This window comes from Spea bombifrons, chromosome 2 (assembly GCF_027358695.1).
Source record: "Spea bombifrons isolate aSpeBom1 chromosome 2, aSpeBom1.2.pri, whole genome shotgun sequence".
Classification (NCBI taxonomy): domain Eukaryota; kingdom Metazoa; phylum Chordata; class Amphibia; order Anura; family Pelobatidae; genus Spea; species Spea bombifrons.
In genome coordinates, this window is record NC_071088.1 from 7,206,198 (window position 1) to 7,220,800 (window position 14,603).

The window sequence follows — 14,603 nt, forward strand, 5'->3', positions numbered from 1 at the left end:
AGCCCTTCCTTGGGGCGATTTAAGTTTTTTGGGGGCCCAATCTATGGCTCCCCATCCTAAAAAACGAATTCTCCCATTGATGCTTAAGGATCACCGCTTTCTTATTGGCTAGCACCCTCTGTCCTTGTATCACCGTGGGCAGTAAGGTACCCTTTGCTGCAGTGAATCGATGGCAAATGAACATTACAATTACCTGCTTGAAACCTTGGAAATAGGGGGAGATATTCTATAAGCATCCATAATACAAAAAAAAATCCCAAAACCTTTCCCCACTATCCTCCAATCAGTGTAAACCAAATAATCAAGAAAACGAAAAAAAGAATAAATATGTTTTATTATCATCCTTAGTTAAGTGCATCACATATTAACGGTTCTACTGATATCCTGCCCCCATGATGACCCTTTGTAGGGGACAGTGCATATTACCCCATTAAAAAAAGAATAATAGTAACCTGCAGTATATATCAGATTTCACCCACATAACATATATTTGTCCATCTCCGTCTCCAGTTCGGAAATCCCATTCGTCTGTCCGGTTGCCATGGAAAACAAGAAATAAATGCGTAGAAGAAGTTGAATTAAAGGACAACTGCAGTGGGTGTGTGTGTGGGGTGTTTCTTTAAATCCTTTAAACTTTAATTACATCCGAGCTGCTGCCAAACTCACCCGCTCAGCTGTATGTATCTAAGATTCAATTAAAAACATGGGTGCCGGTGCAATTTATGGAGGTGCAAAGCGGGTGCAGTGGCAAGTCCATGGTTTTGCAATATGGGTGCAAAGTGGGTGCAATGCCAAGTCATTTTTTTCATTATGGGTGCAGTCCAATGTTGCATTCATTCATTATTTGGGCGAATGGACGGAACGGTAAAATTCGGCACGAAGACACAGTTTGGGCAAAAGAAATTTACATATTATTGTATTTTAAATGAAAGGAATGTCATTTATCTGTATCTCACGTTATGGTAAAGTCATTTAACTATTGTCATGTCTATGAGAGAGCAAATCACGTCGTCATGCTTTATTGCCCTCTTCTTTTTTAACCATAAAGAGGGTTTTATGGAGACCGGGGGAACATTTACAGGCAAGCCGTGCAAATATTTCCTTATATAACTTTATGGAATTGTTGCACAAGTTGTTATATAGATGGCGTATGCGCCAACTGATGGATGCTTTAAAGGGGATTTGTAGGATTGTAGCAAAACTGGTGACACTTCTTTCAGTAGCTAGAAGATAGAAAGCCCCCCCCCATCACAGGGTCTTAACCTAGGGCAGCGCCATCCGCATATGACATCAAATGAATCCTGTGGAGACTATGCCGATTCGGAATGGCCGTCCATAACGTACATCTAATGGGCCAGTTGAGGAGAAACCCAAGAGAACGATCTCCCCCCTGGCCCGTGGCTGTATAGATGTGTTAAATGCTACATGACATATAAAAATACTAATAAACTATACAAGGACATCTCTTACCATTTGCAGAATAGATGCAACCCCTTTGAGAAAATGTGGTCAAGGTGGTCTTATTATTCTGCCTATAGGGGGGGTGTGAGGGGACTCCATCTAATGTGGGATTCAATCATTTCATAACACACACCTTTCATAACACACACCTTTCCTAACACACACCTTTGGATGTATATTTGTTCCCCATATGATTCATAAACAACTTCATATGTTTATTGGTTACTGCGATCTCATTGTCAAGGCCATTTATATTTACTCTTATGATGTCACAGATACATTATGGAACTTCCTGTTTACTTTTCTTTTACTCATATCTTTACCTGATGTTGTCATATGTGATTTGAACAAACATATATTAGTAAAACATTAATTAAAATCCATAATTAAACATTTGCATCAGCATATATATATATAGTAAGAGTCAAGGGCACTTGAATTTCTAATTGTTTTGAAACTTCCCATATTCCGTTAAAGATTAAGAGAGAATTTCTTTTTTTTTTTACTCAAACCTTAAATGTGTTCAGCAAAGAGTTATTGGAACGCTCACACCTATTTCTTGTGTGCCTACTTCTTAGTCTTCCATGTTTTGTATGTAAAATACTCTGAGCTACTGCTAACCCTTATAAATGGCCCATAGAGCAGGGGCAGACTGATAGTCTAAGAAAGCAATCTGTCCCCCCCTAAATTGGACCTGCCGCTCTAAATCGTTGGGCCACTGGGTTCTCCTCAGTTTGCTTTAGTGATCCCTGGAAAAAAAGTCACGAGTGTTCCTTTTTAGTTTTGCTTTAAACCCATAAATACATTGCAATGTAATATAATTTATGATTATATCCGTTTTTAGGGGGTGGAAGGGGCTTTTGGGCCACACTAGAGCTACTATATGCTTCTGCCACCGGTTCCCGTCCTGTTGCACCGGTAATAACTCTCAGATCAGTATGATGGCTGGGGACATGGCTGGGACTCCTTGATAAAGCCCCTCTTCTTTTTAAAGTGGTTCAGAAAGCATCTATTCAGCGTGGTCAGTTGGGCATACCCCTCAGGTGCCGAAATGAGGACATCTGTGTGGACACCCAGCAACCTTATGTAAAAAGCCACCTAGCGGGCACTCAGCTTCAGAGCGCTGTGAGGAGGCCACATGGAAGCTGCAATGGAGGTCGCAGATATCAACAACACAGACTCAACACTCAATTGATTTCAGACGTCCCCGGGCCGGTCACGGGAGTGCAGAGGATCTCACCAACCAGCCCATGATCCTCACTGCCAGGCCAATGCCCTAAAATGGGGACATCTTGGGGAGTCATCTCTAGAATGTGTGATATAAACAGTCCTGCCATTCAACCAGAGGTCTACCGGGGGCATATTCTGTTTTGTGGGACAAGGGAAAACTCTGATTTCCCCAACTGGCCCCTTTACAATATGGAGGACTGCACACAGGATGACCTACTTGTGGACATTTGTATTTTCTACCTATATTTGGTTTCGCCAGCATGGTTATTGAATTTAACCCCTTCCTATGTGTGCCTAAACCAATTTAAGATGTGTCACCTACATCGGCTGCATGTGCAATCTACTTATATCTACGGTTGAAACCTGTAACGCTTCACCATGCGCTGGCTGGACTTGTTTATTCTTTGCCTTATTCATTTCATGTTTCCAGCCACTAGTGGCAGCCCTTGCCATTCAGAACCTCTCAGACTAATTATCAGGTCCAGCTGCAGTTGATCTCATGATCAAGTCAGCCTTTATAAACCTGCCCAGCCCTGCAGTCTGGGCCTTGTCATTGAAGTTGGAGGACTACCTGTTTGGTTCCTGATTTGTTCCAGTACCTTGCCTTGTTCCAGTACCTTGCCTTGTTCCAGTACCTTGCCTTGTTCCAGTACCTTGCCTTGTTCCAGTACCTTGCCTTGTTCCAGTACCTTGCCTTGTTCCAGTACCTTGCCTTGTTCCAGTACCTTGCCTTGTTCCAGTACCTTGCCTTGTTCCAGTACCTTGCCTTGTTCCAGTACCTTGCCTTGTTCCAGTACCTTGCCTTGTTCCAGTACCTTGCCTTGTTCCTGAGTTGCGGCCAGCGCCCCACTAGTGGACTCCCAAGAGGAGTGCCCTGCATTGCGACTCCCAGGATGACTGCCCACTAGCGGACTACCCTGGTTGAGTGCCCTGCAAGTGGGCAACCTGCCGTGTGCCCTGCAAGTGGGCAATCTGCCGTGTTCCTGAGTTGCGGCCAGCGCCCCACTAAGTGGACTCCAAAGCTGAGTGCCCTGCAAGTGGGCAACCTGCCGTGTGCCCTGCAAGTGGGCAACCTGCCGTGTGCCCTGCAAGTGGGCAACCTGCCGTGTGCCCTGCAAGTGGGCAACCTGCCGTGTGCCCTGCAAGTGGGCAACCTGCCGTGTGCCCTGCAAGTGGGCAACCTGCCGTGTGCCCTGCAAGTGGGCAACCTGCCGTGTTCCTGAGTTGCGGCCAGCGCCCCACTAAGTGGACTCCAAAGCTGAGTACCCTGCAAGTGGGCAACCTGCCGTGTGCCCTGCAAGTGGGCAATCTGCCGTGTTCCTGAGTTGCGGCCTGCGCCCCACTAAGTGGACTCCCAAGTAGAGTACCCTGCAATTGGGCTTCCTGCCGTGTGCCCTGCAATTGGGCTTCCTGCCGTGTGCCCTGCAATTGGGCTTCCTGCCGTGTGCCCTGCAATTGGGCTTCCTGCCGTGTGCCCTGCAATAGGGCTTCCAGCCAAGAGACATTCCTTGCTTAAGTTCTGCTTCCCTTATGAGGTTTGCCCCATCCGGTAGTCCAAAGGTATGTCTCTGTGTTATGATTACATGTCTGGCTTGTTCCGTATCTCTGTCATGCAGGGATTAGCGTTAGGACCCACCGTCATTGGAGTACTTTGGCGTAGTGGTGGGCTAAGCATACTATGGCCATAAGATGTGACGGAATCTCCAATAATTATCAATAGTCCTAGGCTAGTTTCTGTATAGTGTGTCCTGTCTTGTTCATATATGTTGTATCCCCTGCACCTGGGCTCCTTATCAACCTGTGTCCTCGGTTCGTGACAAAACCAAACCACTGTTTATTCCAGTGATGGCGAACCTATGACACGCGTGTCAGTGCTGACACGCATAGCCATTTGGGGTGACGCGCAGGATTTCATCCTCGGCTCCTGCACGGCCGCCGAGGATGAAATAATCTGTGCTGGAGGAACGGGGGGGGGGGCGGGACGTGCAGTAGCGTACCTAGCGGGGGAGCGGTCCGCACCGGGTGCCGCTCATCAGGGGGGTGCCAACTTGCCGGCACCCCTCCAGAGACAGACAGTAATGTCCGCCGCTGGAGGAGCAGGCTCGCAAGGGAGCGGTATCGGAGGTCTTTAACAGACCACCGGCTCCCTTGAGTGATTTTAAGCCGGTTCAAGGATCTCCCTTGAACCCGGCTTAAAATCACTCAAGGGAGCCGGAGGTCTGTTAAAGACCTCCGATACCGCTCCCTTGCGATCCGCGCGGCAACAGCTGTTGTGCGCCGGGGTTTGTTGTCAGATCCCGGCGCACAGCACTGAAGCCGCGCCCACCGCTGTCCGTGCCCTCTGAACCCCGTGCCCTCGGAAGAAGAACTGAAGAAGAAGAGGAGCGAAGAGCAGGAAAAGGAGCTGTAAGGAGGAAAGGTAGGAAAGCATACAGTGAGAGTGGATTGGTGTATGTGTGTGTGGATTGGTGTGTGTGTGTGTGGATTGGTGTGTGTGTGTGTGTGTGTGTGGATTGGGGTGTGTGTGTGTGGATTGGTGTATGTGTGTGGATTGGTATATCAAGGGCAACATACGAAATCGACTGATGAACAAAGAAGTTACTAAGCAGGTATGTTAAATTTGTTTTTGGTTTATTAAATACAATTATATATTGCAATTATACATTTTTGTAGTTTAAACTATAAATTGCGCAAAATTATGTATTTTTTTGTCGAAGTGACACACCACGCGAGTAATGCTGTTTTTTTTTTTGACGCACCACGCCAAAAAGGTTGCCCATCACTGGTTTATTCCATTTCTGTTACTATTTGGTTTGGATTTGTGATATGATGATATTTGTCTCTAATTGCATGTAGACGGTTTCAGCCAGTTGAAAGTGGCAGCGGTTTTGTTGAATTACCAGCAGTTTTGGCTAAAGCATAGTGTTATTTCCTGCCTTCTATTGTAAAGCGTGTATAAGCATTTCATAAGGAGGAGTAAAGCAGAGATCATGTTATACATCCTGTCTGTGCATCTGATTTCTCTCAAACCGCTCGATGAAGATATCTATATACCGTATTTGCTCGATTATAAGACGACCCTGATTATAAGACGACCCCCCAAAATCTGAATATTAACTTAGGAAAAAAAGAAAAAGCCTGAATATAAGACGACCCTAAAGGAAAAAAGTTTTACCAATAAATGTTAATTCATCTAAACTATGTGAACGATTGTTTGTTAATAAAAGCTATGATTGAGAAAAATATTTTTTTTTTGTTTTTATTTCTTTTATATTTTCTATTGTATTTTCCAACCTGTCCCCCAGTTACGCACATCTGCCCCCAGGCTTGCCACACCAATATGGCACTGTGGCCCATGATATGCCTTTTAACCCTCTATATGCCACTGTGCCCCATGGTATGCCTTTTGACCCCCTATGTGCCACTCTGCCTCCAGAAATGCCTTATACCCCTATATCCCATTCTGGCATTTAGGGGGTTAAAATGCATATTATGGGGCAGAGTGGCATATAGGGATGTATAAGGCATTCCAGGAGGCAGAGTGGCATTAAGGGAGTTAAAAGGCATTATATAGAGCACTCTGCCTCCAGAAATGCCTTATACCCCTATATGCCACTCTGGCATTTAGGGGGTTAAAAGGCATATTATGGGGCAGAGTGGCATATAGGGAGGTATAAGGCATTTCAGGAGGCAGAGTGCACTATTAAATGCCCCCTTAACGCCACTCTGCCTCCTGAAATGCCTTATACCTCCCTATATGCCACTCTGCCCCATAATATGCCTTTTAACCCCCTAAGTGCCAGAGTGGCATATAGGGGTGTAAGGCATTCCAGAAATGCCCTACACACACACACACACACACACACTTACTTACTTACCGGTGCTTCCAATTTCCTGGTGTATTGCCGGGGCAGCGGGTTGACGTCTCATTCCGCGGCAGCCGGAAGGAGGTGGAGTTGGCAGCGGGGGTTTGTATGCGTCCGTCGCAAATACCTTCCCCGGCTGTCAGAGATCAGGAACTCTGGAACAATGATCTCTGACAGTCGGGGAAGGTATTTGCGACGGACGCATACAAACCCCCGCTGCCAACTTCACCTCCGGAAGCACCGGTAAGTGTGTGTGTGTGTGTGTGGGGGGGGCGATGACAGGAGGATCCAGGTCCCCTGCAGCGGTGCGGGGGATCTGGATCTTAGTCTCCTAATCAGACCTCTATTTGAGGTCTGATTAGAAGACGACCCCGATTATAAGACGAGGGGTATTTTTCAGAGCATTTGCTCTGAAAAAAACCTCGTCTTATAATCGAGCAAATACGGTAATTTGGAGCCCCAAGGTATAGAAGTTCTCGGAAGTTCTCCGACACACGTGCACATTCATTCTAACATATAGTCCATCTCACGCCGCTTACACGTCCATGCTCACACACAGAATTACACGTCCATGCTCACACACCCACACAGAATTACACGTCCATGCTCACACACCCACACAGAATTACACGTCCATGCTCACACACACACACACGTGCATATCCATGCTTTCTTACACACTCACAATTACACATCCATTCTCACACACACATGTACATATCCATACTCACACATACAGTTATACATCCATGCTCACATACATATATACAAACACATATCCATACATTACCACCTCCCGGCCACCTCTGCTTACCTAGCTCTAGCCGCTTGCCCTCCGGCTGTCCTCCGCGGGGGTCACATGATGTAATGTTATTAGGGAAATTCAGTCCTGCTCCACAGGTCCAGTGCCCTATTACTGCGGCACCTCTTTGACCGCCCTTACTCCAAGGAAATATTTTTTTTTGTAACTTTCTATAAAGGGGAGTCCAGAAGGTGTAATGGACATCTCTTTGAGAAGGCCCCCCACGAATGTCGTTCCGAATCAAAAAAGGTCTCCAAATTTCATCAGAAACCAACGGCTGAGAAACGAAATTTGTTGTCCGAGAACGTCGGAACAGCTCTGGAGTTGCAGCTTCCTCTAAAGTCGAGTCATTTTTGAATACAGGTTAAATAATGCACACTAAACAAGTTTAATATTCATTGCCCATTGTTGGGGTTGTATGGGATACAAACTCTCTCTCTTTGAGAGTTTGCAAGAATAATTTGTGTTTTTTTTTTTTAGATGTCAATGTTATCTTTTTTTTTTTTTTTTTTTTTTGTGGCATTTTAAAATTAATTGCATGAGAACAGGCGACTGCTATTTATACACAGATACGGTAAACTAAACGTTCATCTGGCAAATCCTTTATGTAAACTCTCTTAATATCATAAACAAATTAAGCAGTAGGCATCCTATTTCCTTGCCTTCGGATTATGACCATGAAGAATGCGTGCAGGATTTGAGCTGACCAGATTTTTATTTTAAATGAAATCTATGATCAGATTTTTAAAAAAATTTCCAGCAAGTTATAGGCAAAAAGGAGCGGGGTGAGGCACGGCTTAAGGATCCCGTTTAAGGATGTTCCGGGTTTGTCCCTTTTCTAGGAATTTGAAATCTGCGCTCCTTTATCCTCATGACGTGACTGCAAAGTTAGGGAAGGAGGTTGAATTGGGGCGAAAAAGTATTGACAAAAAAGCAGGAGAGGGGCTAGGAAAGGCGAGCTTGTGGTAGACGGGAAGAAGGGAGTTAATGTGTATGTTTATAGGCATGAAACTTATACAATTGTAGGAGGCAGGGCCGGCCTTAGGGGTGTGTGCGACCTGTGTGGCTGCACAGGGCGCCATGGCAGCAGGGGCGCCTGCCCGGGACTTAAATTAAAACATGTTTTTTTTTAAAAAAAAAAAAAAACTTTATTTAACATCCTTCATGTTAAATAAAGTTTAAAAAAAAAACCAATGCTTTAATTCAAGTCTCGGGCAGGGGCGCCGAACGGCAGGGTCTTTTCAGCAGATACTGGAATGTTCCAGCATATGAATGTTCCAGCACATTCTTTAGCGTATACGGTATGTAACTGCCGCTATATACATGAAACTGCCCATATGTGCAAATAGGGAAGCCTGAGCTTTTTAAGATAAAGATAGAAATGGTTCAAGAAAAGGTTTATGTTTACAGCCTGCATATCACTGGTATGTTAGCTGCACGTTCTCTTTGCGAATGAATGTTCTTCCTCTTTTACCAAAAGTTCACTCATCGTCTATCGCACTTTATTACGGAACGAGGAGTCAGACAGTTTTGCGAACACAAGCACAGAGGAGCGCACAACCTAAAAAACATAAAAGGCCTAACAATTCTGAATTCTGAGTTGCTTCTAAATTAATAAATGACCGATAAGTATCCAGACTGAAGCAGGTCAAGTACAGAGTACGAGTCAAGGAACTTAGTTGGTTGTGTATACAAGTCATTGAAGAAGTTTGGAGGCGAGGAGAAGTAGAGAGATGGGAATTGAAAGCGCAAGCTGCCTAAGCGGCGCGCTAATTGTCCATTGCTGGACAATTAGTTATATAATTAGGGTCACTAAAAGGTCAGGATAGTTAAGGCATAAAGTTTTGGCGGGCTAGGCTAGCTAAATCTAATTCTAGGTTACTGGGCAGACAGTTTATTTAGCGCAGCTGATTGGTTTATCAGCTGTGCTGCAGCACGAGGTTTTATTGGGCATTCTGTGCGGCGGGAAAAATAAGCACAGCTGATTGGTGCAGTCAGCTGTGCTTACAGCGTGAGGCAACTGTAAAATAAATAGCTGCGCGCAGGGAGATTAAATTCACCTCAAGAAAAATCTTCAAGGAGCTGTTGCTGAGCAAGCGTCCCACCCCCCCTCCCTTTTGTTTTAAATGTAAGGTATGTAATATGTTATATTGTCGTAGTTTTATAAGGGGTAAAGGTCGCCTCTGTGTTGAGGTGGACAGAGGCTTGGTGTTACACAATCTGGCTGAGAAAGGGGCGGATTGTATTTGATGTATTATTTATAAGAAGTTATTTGGTTATTACGTTAAATGGTTTGTGTTGTTAATGCCTCTTATACCCTTTTAAATAAAGCTACGGCCAATTTTATCCAATTTACAATTCTGTGTCTGTGGTTATTTTATTGATTTGTTAGAGGTTAATATGTACATGCAATGGACAAGTAGTTGGACAGATTGGTGGGGTCCAGGGGTGACTTTTTTTGACATGATAGCATATTTTTGGAGTATGGGATGTATCCAGTAGAAAAAGTAGAGATTAACTAGATGTGATTTAGTGTAGGGACAAGAGTAGATGAGAGAGACTAGGTAGGATGAGTGGGTATAGGATTGTGTGTCTTTACTGACAAGAAAGAACTGGTTTAATATAGAAGAGGAAGAAGAGTTCAGTGTATGGGAGAGCAGAGGTAGGAGGGGGTGGCAAAGCCAGAGACAATAAAGTTAGTGGAAGGGTAGTTGTGACAGAGCGAAGAAGGGAATTGAAAGTATTGATAAGGTGTTTAGGTGTTTGTGTCAAGGAAGAGATAAGGGAGGTGAAATATAATTTCTTAGCAAGGGTGAGCGTAGAATAATAAGACCGTTGCAGGAAATCAGTCGTTAGCCAACCATGTTCAGCAGTATGGGACGTCAGGTTAGTGCCAGGGTCAGAAGTGTGAGCTTCTCTCTTTTCTCCCCCCCCTTTGTTTTTTTTTTTTGCTCTTCTCTACTTCCCTTTTTTCTCTCCTTTAGCTCTTACCATTCTCATCAACTATCTCTCTTTTCTGCTGTAGTTTCTATTTGTCTCCTCTCTTCCTTTTCTCTCCATTCCAACATTATCCTTTCTCTTGTTGCATTTATTTTGTCATCTGTCTTTCTCCTTTATTTTCTTACGCCTCTTAAAGGGGCAGCCATGCCTCGCTGTCTGTAGGACTCTAGGTGATGCCCGACATCCTCTCTGCTCTCCCCTTCTTTCCCTTATTTGTCTCATTTGGTCCATTCAACGCTTTGCCTTTTCTGCCCTTCGTTATCCTCTCTCTCCTTACATTGCACTTGTGTATCCCCTGTCCCTTCTCTTTCCTCTTTCCAGTCTTTTCTGTCTTCTGTCCTTTCTCTCTACTAAACATTTTAGCCGCAATCGATGCCCATGGTCAGTATAAAAAACAAATGCATAGAGAGTTACCGGACCATCCACACGCTGGATGAGTATTATGGGAGCTGCAAAGGTAAAAGTGAAATGTAAGCTGCAGAGCTGGCCTACCTGCATTATTTGCCTCATGAGCCTGACTGCCAAAATCCTAGATCCATCAATCCAGGAATTATATTTATGAGCCAAGTTGGCCTAAAACAATCACAACAAGGGAACGTTCTTTGCCTTAGGCCAGTGATGGACAACCTTTTTGGCGTGGTGTGTCAAAAATCGGCAAAAAATCGAGCATAACTCGCGTGGTGTGTCACTTCGACAAAAAAACATAATTTTGCGCAATTTATAGTTTAAACTACAAAAATGTATAATTGCAATATATAATTGTATTTAATAAACCAAAAACAAATTATTTAACATACCTGCTTAGTAACTACTTACCTTTCAGGAGTCCTGCGGTGGGGGTGCAAGGCCTCTGTCTCCCAGCTCTGCCACTGTATGGAACAGTATAGAGTGATGGGAGTTATGATGTACTTTAGAGCATAATTAGATCATGAAAAATACATTGGAAATGGTACAGCATAACACCCATGACTCTCACACACTTACCAATCCACACATATATACCAATCCACACGTATACCAATCCACACGTATACCAATCCACACACATACACCAATCCACACACATACACCAATCCACACACACATACCAATCCACACACACATACCAATCCACACACATACCAATCCACACACACACCAATCCACACACACACCAATCCACACACACACCAATCCACACACATACCAATCCACACACACATACCAATCCACACACACATACCAATCCACACACACATACCAATCCACACACACACACACCAATCCACACACACCAATCCACACACACACACCAATCCACACACACACACCAATCCACACACACACACACCAATCCACACACACCAATCCACACACATACACCAATCCACACACATACACTAATCCACACACATACACCAATCCACTCTCACTGTATGCTTTCCTACCTTTCCTCTTTTCTCCTTACAGCTCCTTTTCCTGCTCTTCGCTCCTCTTCTTCTTCAGTTCTTCTTCCGAGGGCACGGGGGTCAGAGGGCACGGACAGCGGTGGGCGCGGCTTCAGTGTTGTGCGCCGGGATCTGACAACAAACCCCGGCGCACAACAGCTGTTGCCGCGCGGATCGCAAGGGAGCGGTATCGGAGGTCCTTGAACCGGCTTAAAATCACTCAAGGGAGCCGGTGGTCTGTTAAAGACCTCCGATACCGCTCCCTTGCGAGCCTGCTCCTCCACCTCCCCGCCCCCCGCTAGGTACGCTACGGCACGTTCCGCCCCCCCTTTTTTGGGGGGTGACACGCGCAGGATTTCCTGCGATTCATCCTCGGCTCCTGCACGGCCGCCATAAAAAACGCCAAGGCAATAAACCCACATGGCTTTTTCAGGCTTGGTTTCCATTGGGTTTTTTTTTTGCTAAAAACGCCTATAAAAACGCCAATAGCGCCACCTGGCGTTTTTTTGTGAAAAACGCATGCAGCCAGATGTTAGCTGTAATTCAATAGGAAATCGCAAAATGCCATTTCCACTTGGCGTTTTTCTGTTTGGCGTTTTTTCAGTCCTCTTTGGCGTTTTTCTGCTTTTTTGGGCTCTGTGGCAGTTTTTCAAAACTGCAGCATGTTGACACTCTGGCGTTTTTTGCAAGAAATCTTGGCTTTTTTTCTCCAATAGAAGTCTATGGGAGAGAAAAAACGCCATGAAAAAGCCATGTGGGTTTATTGCCTTGGCGTTTTTTATGGCGTTTTTTCCACAGTTACAATGCAGAGGATGGACCCAGTATCTGTGTGTCCTACGAGAAATAGGCTGAAAACAAACAGTTTCACACAAAACAAAGTCCTGGACTGGTTCATATTGAATTTTACACCATTTGGAACAAACATGCCATTACAAACAAACATACGCGACCGGATCCTGCGTGCCAAAAGCAACAGCAAACAATTTGCACCATCATTTGGGGCCAATCTTCCCAGAGGAGCAGACATTCGAAATAAAGCATGCCTTACAAACCACAGAAAAGAGACAAAAGGGTCTACCAAGTAAATGACATCAGGAGAGGGCAGATACTTGCCATTTATCCTAATCCCTTTTAGCTGGGTGAAACTTCTAACTTGTAAAGGCTGGAAAAACTGCCTAAGGTCAAAAAAAGCAATTTCCACAGAAAGGCTAAAACGCCAGAAAAAACTGCAGAAAAAATGCCAAAACGCAGGTAAATGCAGTGGCAGTTTTCTTGGCAGTTTTCCTGGCGTTTTTCATCAAGAAAAAAACGCCGGACAAAAACCCAAGTGGAAACCTAGCCTCATGGCGTTTTTTCTCTCCCATAGACTTCTATTGGAGAAAAAAAGCCAAGATTTCTTGCAAAAAACGCCAGAGTGTCAACATGCTGCAGTTTTGAAAAACTGCCACAGAGCCCAAAAAAGCAGAAAAACGCCAAAGAGGACTGAAAAAACGCCAAACAGAAAAACGCCAAGTGGAAATGGCATTTTGCGATTTCCCATTGAATTACAGCTAACATCTGGCTGCATGCGTTTTTCACAAAAAAACGCCAGGTGGCGCTATTGGCGTTTTTATAGGCGTTTTTAGCAAAAAAAAACCCAATGGAAACCAAGCCTAAGGCTAGGTTTCCACTTGGGTTTTTGTCCGGCGTTTTTTTCTTGATGAAAAACGCCAGGAAAACTGCCAAGAAAACTGCCACTGCATTTACCTGCGTTTTGGCGTTTTTTCTGCAGTTTTTTCTGGCGTTTTAGCCTTTCTGTGGAAATTGCTTTTTTTGACCTTAGGCAGTTTTTCCAGCCTTTACAAGTTAGAAGTTTCACCCAGCTAAAAGGGATTAGGATAAATGGCAAGTATCTGCCCTCTCCTGATGTCATTTACTTGGTAGACCCTTTTGTCTCTTTTCTGTGGTTTGTAAGGCATGCTTTATTTCGAATGTCTGCTCCTCTGGGAAGATTGGCCCCAAATGATGGTGCAAATTGTTTGCTGTTGCTTTTGGCACGCAGGATCCGGTCGCGTATGTTTGTTTGTAATGGCATGTTTGTTCCAAATGGTGTAAAATTCAATATGAACTAGTCCAGGACTTTGTTTTGTGTGAAACTGTTTGTTTTCAGCCTATTTCTCGTAGGACACACAGATACTGGGTCCATCCTCTGCATTGTAACTGTGGAAAAAACGCCATAAAAAACGCCAAGGCAATAAACCCACATGGCTTTTTCATGGCGTTTTTTCTCTCCCATAGACTTCTATTGGAGAAAAAAAGCCAAGATTTCTTGCAAAAAACGCCAGAGTGTCAACATGCTGCAGTTTTGAAAAACTGCCACAGAGCCCAAAAAAGCAGAAAAACGCCAAAGAGGACTGAAAAAACGCCAGACAGAAAAACGCCAAGTGGATATTGCATTTTGCGATTTCCTATTGAATTACAGCTAACATCTGGCTGCAGGCGTTTTTCACAAAAAAACGCCAGGTGGCGCTATTGGCGTTTTTATAGGCGTTTTTAGCAAAAAAAACCCCAATGGAAACCAAGCCTAAGGCTAGATTTCCACTTGTTTTTTTTTTTGCTAAAAACGCCTATAAAAACGCCAATAGCGCCACCTGGCGTTTTTTGTGTGAAAAACGGCTGCAGCCAGATGTTAGCTGTTCTTCAATAGGAAATCGCAAAATGCCATTTCCACTTGGCGTTTTTTCAGTCCTCTTTGGCGTTTTTCTGCTTTTTTGGGCTCTGTGGCAGTTTTTCAAAATCGCAGCATGTTCACACTCTGGCGTTTTTTGCAAGAAATCT

General features: G+C 44.4%; 1 protein-coding gene across 1 annotated transcript in view; it reads right to left on the reverse strand.

Moving 5' to 3' along the window:
* Nucleotides 1-14,603, reverse strand: part of SH3BGR (SH3 domain binding glutamate rich protein) — a 247,851-nt gene that overhangs the window by 208,050 nt on the left and 25,198 nt on the right. The window lies entirely within an intron of this gene.